This window comes from Orycteropus afer, unplaced genomic scaffold, assembly GCF_000298275.1.
Source record: "Orycteropus afer afer isolate SDZICR_OR568_19922 unplaced genomic scaffold, OryAfe1.0 scaffold00114, whole genome shotgun sequence".
Classification (NCBI taxonomy): domain Eukaryota; kingdom Metazoa; phylum Chordata; class Mammalia; order Tubulidentata; family Orycteropodidae; genus Orycteropus; species Orycteropus afer.
This window is the reverse complement of record NW_006921701.1, coordinates 3,125,215-3,133,722: the sequence shown is the minus strand read 5'-3', so window position 1 is coordinate 3,133,722 and position 8,508 is coordinate 3,125,215.

The window sequence follows — 8,508 nt, the reverse complement described above, 5'->3', positions numbered from 1 at the left end:
AGAAGGCTGGCGGTTCAAGCCCACCAGCCACTCCTTGGAAGGAAGATGGGGCAATCTACTTCCGTAGTGATACTGCCTCGGAAACCCAAGGAGGGATCGCTATGAGTCGGGTCCGACTTGACGGCACACAGCGACAACAACAGATAAGGTTGGGAGTCAGGCTGGGTGACAGCTTTCTGGAGAGAGGCCTGGTGCTGACTGACTAGACCTGCAACCTACCATCTGTGCTGCTCTCCCTTTTTGATCTTTCCAAATGGATTCAGAAGGATTACCCTTATTTTGACCTTGGGATTAAGTGAATAATTTTCTACAGGAAGTGCCTGTGTACTGAGTGAGCTGACCTTTTGCCTTCTACTTCATGAACTCTGCCAAAGAGCATCACAAAGGAGAGGTTTGCAAATCTCTTCTGCTGAATATCTGTAGAAATAAACTGCCTTAAGTGTTTTTGGAAGCGGTCTTTAAGAAAATAAATATAAATTATTTTTACTTCAATGAGTGCTTCTAAAGATGAAACAACATAATGAATTGAACTATTTTAATGCTGTTTTTAATTAAGCAAAACTAGAATCTGAAAATAGGGATCTTTTATTTCAGTGACAGATTTAGAGTAATTGTGGAAATTAGTTAATGTTTAGTGGAGGCATTCATTTCTAGTGGTCTTAATTTCCTAAAGTATGATCTTTGAAATTTGACTTTCTAAATCTTTCTCTTAGGTGGTCTACACTGTGAATGAATAATTCCAGAAGGATGAAGAAGATTAAATAACTTTGAGAATATTTTAATGTCTTGGTAAATGGAAAAAGTATTTATAATTTATTAAAAATACATATATTCCTGGCCAGAGATCTTCAGTAGTGTTTCTTTTTTAGTTCCTCACATGACTTTTTTTCTTCTCATAAAAAATAATATATAAAAAGATCTAATACAAATTTCTTTTGTTTTTGTTACTATGTGATCTTGAGAACTCCAGATACTTGTTGTAAGGAGTAAATAGATACTGATGTTATCTGATGAAATCTCCAAAACTGTGTTCATGGAAGTAAGAATAAATAGCCCTTTACCAATTCAGGATGTGTGTGGTAGCCATAATATGATCTTATTCAAACCTTACATGTTGTGATGTTCTGACTTTAGGAGTTAGCAGAATCCTGGAGAACCCAACTTGCTGGGGGCAAAAATTATTGAAAGAAAAAACTAGCACTGAGCAGCAGTGATACTCGTTATGTGCCATCAAATCAGGCCTGACTCATAGTGAGCCCCTTCTTGGGTTTCCAAGGCAATATCACTACGGAAGTAGATTGCCCAACCTTCCTTCCGAGGAGTGGCTGGTTGGTTTGAACCACCAGCCTTCTGGTTAGTAGTCAAGTGCCTTAGGCACTACGCTACCAGAGCTCCCAGCAGTATTTATTAAGTATTTATTAAGTTTAATAGACTTAATAGTTGGGTGCTTAAAATATGTTGTTTTCACACACATACACACACACACACACACACACATACAGCCACTGATTTGGTGTAAAAATACAATCCCAAGAAAATCCAGAAAGTGTTATTTCTGTCATTCAAGCATACATGTTTTGAATATGTTGTTTTTATTTGAAACTTTCTCAGAGACAACTAGATAAACCTTCAGTCTAATGTTTAAATTACTAATGTTCTTTACTAGTTTTCTATTTTGGAAAAATGATTTGTTAGACCAAAAGGTAATGAAGAATGTAAGTAAGACTATATGTAGTGTATATGTACCATGGACTGCTAGAAGAATTCACAAATCTGTCTTGGAGGAAGTATAGCCAGAATGCTACTTAGAAGCAAGAATTGCCAGCCTTCATCTCTCATACTTTGGTCATATCAGAAGGGACCAGTCCTTGGAGGATATCATGCTGGGTGAAGTAGAGGGTCATTGAGAAAGGGGAAGACTCTCAACAAGATGGATTGACACAGTGGCTATGAAGATGGGCTCAAGCATGACAATGATTGTGAGCATGGCACAGAACCAGGCAGTTTCATTGTGCACAAGGTCTTTAAGAGTTGAAACTGACTAAATAGCACCTACCAGCAACAGCATACATGTGTGATTGTGTGTTAGGAAAATTGCGTCCTTTATAAAATAAAGGAGCTGAATTAAATGATTCCGTAGAATACTATCCTAGTTAATTAGAAGAAGCAGGGGTAATAGTAACTTACAAGATTGTGAATAACTAACTAAAATGATAGACATAAAGTATTTGGCACACTACAGAGCACTTAGTGTTGTTAATACTAATTATTTGGTTCTTCATATTTTCACATGAATATTCATTTGAATATAGTACTTTAAGTGAACGCTTTATAGAGCATTCTTGTGGGTGAAAAATAGACTCTTGGACTCCTAAGATAGGTCTGAGCCAACTTCCCATCCAATACAGATCCCTGGCAAATGATTGTCTAGACTGTGCTTGAATATGTCTTGTGACTACAAGAAAGAAAAAGAAAAAAATCTATAACCTTACCACCTAGTGTTCATTTTTGATAAATGTTGTTCCTGACTTCCTGTTTGTTTTCACTTTAAAAAAAAAAAAATTGTTTTCCTATGCTACATATTTTTAGTCAGATCATAGTATTTTACTTTTTGCCTTTTTCCCTTAACATTTTATTACAAGTGAGTTTATTTCTACATCATCACATGTACTGGCCATGCATAAAATAATCTGTTACTATAATTTAACCAGTTTCTATAGTTTTTTTTGTTTATTCATTAGACAGACGTTTTTACAGAATACCTGCCATGTGTCAGATGCTGTTCTAGGAAGTAGGCCTCAACCTTCAACAAGACACATCCCAGATACCTGAATTATTTCTGATATTTTTATTTTTTCTGTTTTATTGGTTGGTTTTATGGAAACATAAGGAATGAATCACCTGAAATCCTACAAGTCTACAATAAGAATATTTTTGGTAACCTTTCACAAAATTGCCTCACACATATACACACTTTTTACTGTTTTGGGGTGATTGGGGAGTTGGTTACTTCATAACACTGCAGAGGAAGTATGAACAGGAAAGTCATTACAAATGTAATGACTAATCACTCAGCTAAAAATAGGCCAGAAGCTATGCATGTTTTCAAGGCTTAATAAGTATACTGCCTGGTTGATCTATAAAAGAGGTGCTCATTTGCATTAACCCTTAGCAGTGCATTAAGTTTTTTGCCCTTTGACAGCTTGACATGCTCACCTGATTTGTGGAATTAAAAGTACTCTTCTTGACACCTGCCAGCTAAAAATCCATCTCACAAGAACCTCTGCCTGAGTGCTTAAGCCTTCCCAAAGATGATGTGTAGTATTTCAGTACTAATTGTAGTAAGAGATGGTACCACAGTAAAAAAAAAAAAAAAAAAAAATTTGCTTCCTAGTAAGTAACTTCTGGTAGCATAGTGGTTAAGACACTTGCCTGCTCACCAGAAGGCTGGCGGTTCAAATCCACCAGCCACTCCTCGGAAGGAAGGTTGGCCAATCCTACTTCCGTAGTGATACTGCCTCGGAAACCCAAGGAGGGGTCGCTATGAGTCAGGGCTGACTCTACGGCACATAACAACAACAACAACAACAACAGTAAGTAACCACCACATTCTGACACATCCTGTTTGCTGAGCCCCTCCTGTTCTCATTAGTTGCCTTTAGCCTTCATCTAATCTTGAAACATTTGCCTTGAAGGGTGATGAGAACAGGGTCATAACTCTAGACATGGCCTACCTTAGATAACCATGCCTTCCACGGGTCTGATGTGAAGCTGATGGGGAAACTAATTCTCATTTTATGTACAGGTACTCAGAGGTTAAAGAAGTCATCTTAGTCTAATAGCTAGTGATAAGGATTTGAGTTATGGTCATTTGAGTTCAAGCCCAATGTTCTTTATTGTTAGCTACTGTGGAGTTGGCCCTGAATTATGGCGATCCCACACAAAATAGAATGAAACACTGCATCAAAAAACCACTTATTTCCATCAACTTGATTCTGACTTAGCAACCCCCATTAAGTTTCCAAGGCAGTAAATCTTTATGGAAGTAGTTTGCCCTATCTTCCTTCTGTAGAGCTGCTGGTGGGTTTGAACCACCAACCTTCTGGTTAGCAGTCAAGTGCCTTAGGCACTGTGCCAGCAGCGTGTCTTCAAACACCGCCAGTCCTGCAGTATTTCCAGATAGATTACAGACTGGACCGTTGTGATTGTCATTGGCTGATTTCCAGAATTATATCACCAGACCTTTCTTCCTAGTCTGTCAGTCTGGAAGCTCTGCTGAAACCTGTTCCTCATAGAACAAACCATCACTGACAAATAGGTGACAGCTATGCATGAGGGTACATTGCCAGGAATTGAACCTGGATCTTCTGCATTGAAGGCAACTGACAACAATATGTGCAAGAAACTGCCTTAGGTGCTGAGTATTTGTGTGTGATCAAACATCCTGTCCTCAAAGAGATGAAAGACTAAGCATTTACCAAAGATCTGCTTCCTGCCAACTATGTGCTAAGTGGTATACAGCAATCAATAAGGCATGGACCCTGTCCTCAGGGAACATATATTCTAGTGGATACGAAAGTTGAAATGCTCTACGCCATGGTAGAAGTTCCTTATGAGCATATCTATCTTTTTTTTTTTACTGAATTTTTGGAAACTTTCTAAACTGCTTTTCTAAAAAGAGTGCCTGTGTGACTACCCAGTATTTCTTTAGCTTTCCAAGACTGCTAAATGATAATTCCACTTTTGTCAATTATAATGCTTTTGATAGCAAGCCACAGAAAAATGCTGATTAAGGAAAAGTCTTTCATTTAACTGGAAGCCCAGAGTTAGGACAAGCAATGACATCATAGGTTCAATGTTGCCATCCAAGACCCAGGTTATTTTCATCTCAGACCTCACTCACCTAGGACTGGTGAAGACTTTGTACTTTGTGTTCAAGTCTAGCAGAAGAGAGAAACCATTTCTCAAGCATGGACACTAAGTTCCTTTCTTTAATCTGATTAGACCATTTAGGTTATGTATATAGTTTTATAGGAGCTCTGGTACTGTAGTGCCTAAGGCTCTTGACTGCTAACCAGAAGGCTGGCAGTTCAAACCCACCAGCCGCTCCTCGGAAGGAAGATTGGACAATCTACATCCATAGTGGCTCTGCTTCAGAAACCCAAGGAGGGGTTGCTATGAGTCGGGACTGACTCAACAGCACATAACAACAACAACATATAGTTTTATATATTTGTCAGCAGAATGCTTTATGCTGATTGGCTGCACAAGATCCTTCTCCTTGAATTGAAGCATATGTTGGATTCTAAAATTCTTTTCCAAAGGAGGAAATGATAAATCGGTATTGGATAGGCAACCATTTTCTCATTAAGCCAGCTTCCTTGTTATACCAACAGTGAAGGTCACAACATTGAGATCACCTAGAGATCTAAATCAGGATGCAGTCAGCTGCAAGTAACACTATCCAACTAATGGCTAAGTGATAATTGTCATTATCTCCCCTATGTGAAGTCTAGAAGTTGGAAGTTCCAGGTTTGAGATGAGACTTAGTGCTGCCTCTTTGTCAGGGAGTACACTGTTTCCCAGAAACATCCCTCTGCACGCTTCCTCTAAGATCTCATTGGTCACATACCTGCCCTTGCATCAGTTGCTGTCAAAAAAATGGGATACTGTGCTTGGCTTAGGCCAGCCTTAGTTCGGGACCGGACATTTGAAGGAGGGGCCTACCTTTACTAATGTACTGCACAAGCAAAGTCAGTGTTTCCATAAAGTAAGGAAAAAGGGAAATGATTATTTGGTAGGCAACCAATAGTGTCTGCTTAAAACCAATCTGGCAGTATGTGTCCAAAGCCAAAAACATGCCATGTTCTATTTTAATATATTAGGAAAGCATTAATGTTAAGGCCCATGCTTCTCAAATTATGTGGTGAAGGACCAGTTGTTTGTTTGTTTGTTTTTTCCAATCCACCACAGACCCCTCCTTGGGTTTCTAAGGCGGTATCACTAAGGAAGTAGATTGCCCAGTCTTCCTTCCGAGGAGTGACTGGTGGGTTTGAACCACCAGCCTGTCAATTAGCAGTCAAATGCCTTAGGCACTATGCCACCAGAGCCCCCTCATCAGAGACTAGTACTAGCAAAATGAAATTTTAAGATCATAACACTTTTTTAAAAAGGCATACATACAAGCTCCAAATTTTTGTTACTCAGAGGCCATAAATTTCTGTCAGATTGCTATAAAAAGTGTCTAAACACTTCATTTTGTAGACCAGTAACAAACAGTTTGCAAACCACCAGCCATTCATGACCACACTTGGAGAGGTACATTTTAGCCAACTGACTTCATAATCTGGCCCTAGCCTGCCTCTCCTGCCTCACGTCCTGCTTCTTTTATTCATCTGCATCAAGATGTTCTCTGTTACCACAGGGTGTCATGTAGTTTTGTTTTGCTTCTGGGCTTTGCTTCACATTCTGTTCCCCCTTCCTGGAATGCCCTCCCCTAGCTGGGGAACAGCTACTCATCTTTTTAGACCAGTGTAAATGTCATCTTCCTGGTGATACTTTTTTCCTAAATTACTTGCTTCCCCATCAGTGCTTCCTTTGAACCCTGGGTATATTATTTTATTAGATTGTAACTTGTTCTAGGTTGGTCTTTCCTTCTAGACCAAATGTCCTTTGAAGATGATAATTGTCTTACTTATCTTTATATTAGCTGGTGCATATTGTTTGTTCTGAATAAATGCTTACTGGATTCAATTGACTCAACAAATGATATGACTACAGTGTTCCCCCCCCCTTTTATTTTCCTCTAACTTGCTTCCACCTGCATGTTTGTATACGAAATTGACATCCTGTTTTGACATACATCTTTCTTACCCCTTCAATTCTGAATATAAAAAAACAAGATACAATTTTCTATTCCATTCCAGTCAAAGGTTCCATCCTACCACTATCACGGCAAGTAGCCTGGGCTTTGTGCACCTGTGATCCCCTCACAAAGGTTCCTAGGGGGTACAAAGTTTGGGGTCAACTACTAACCAAAAAGGAGCTCTGGTGGCACAGTGGTTAAAGCATTCAGCTGCTAACCAAAAGGTTGGTGGTTCGTACCCACTCGCTGTTGTGTGAGAGAAAGACGAGGCAGTCTGCTTCCCTAAAGATTTACAGCCTTGGAAATCCTATGGGACAGTTCTCCTCTGACGTATAGGTTGATATGAGTTGGAATCAACTCGATGCCAGTGGGTTTGTTGTTTGGTTTACTAACCAGAATGTTAGTTTGAATATACCCAGTGGCACTGTGGATCCAGTGGCCTGGTGATCTGGTTCCGTAAAAATTATAGCCAAGAAAACCCTACAGAGTTCTACTCTATAACACACGGGGTTGCCATGATTGCCTTGATAGAAACAGGTTTGAGTTGTTTTTGATCTTCTCACATATATGCCACCCATGCAGCATACTCAGATTTCCCTGTAGCAATAAATCACAATGTGTATGTGTGTGTGTGTGTATGATAAACAGTATGATACATATATATACATATATGGGGAGCTCTGGTGGCATAGTCCCTAAGGCATTTGACTGCTAACCAAAGCCTGGCAGTTCAAACCCACCAGCCACTCCTCGGAAGGAAGGTTGGGCAATCTACTTCCATAGTGGTACTGCCTCGGAAACCCAAGGAGGGGTCGCTATGAGTCGGGGCCGACTTGATGGCACATAACAACAACAACAACAACATGATAAACAGTATCATATATGTATATGTATGATAAACAAAACTACAAACATTTATTTATACCAGATGATGATTTAAACAAAAGACTTTAAATTGAACAGGCTTCTGAAGTTCCTTAATACAAAAAGGATGAAAAGCCCTGCTTTCTACAAATATCGTGACATGTAATTTAGGAAAACATGTGGTATAGTTATAAAAAAGAAAAAGAAAACACTTATTTTTGCGCAGTATTTCTTAATGTCAAATTGTCATCTTTATACCATTAAAATCAACATAATTATTTTCTCTTTTGGCTCCCAGATGGAATTTTAGAAAATATCTCAATAAAATAATTTTGAAAGTACTTCCTCTTAAGTTCTTTGGTATGATTTGGTCATTTTCATAGTAATCCATTCATTAAGTAACTACTTTAACATACACATACATATTAAAGAAAATACAATGAGTAAAAATCTTTACAAAACGATGATTGAAGAATAAGATACAGTTTTTGACCTCACAGAAAACAGAACTCTTAAGGTTTTACTTGTGTTTCTGTGACAAAGATATCCATACTGACTATAAGGACATGTCTAACTAGATTTATATTAAAGAAATATTACCTAAAACAATCCTTTTCCGTTAGTTATTAGGATAACTGTTGTAGACACTTTTTTTTTTTTTTCAAGTAGAAAAGACAAATTTGAACTTGAAAAAAACACTACTGGCTGAAGTGATTGTGGATTTTAATCAAGTTATACTCTTCTCTGCATTCTGATTCAGTGAGTCTGGACACCTAGAA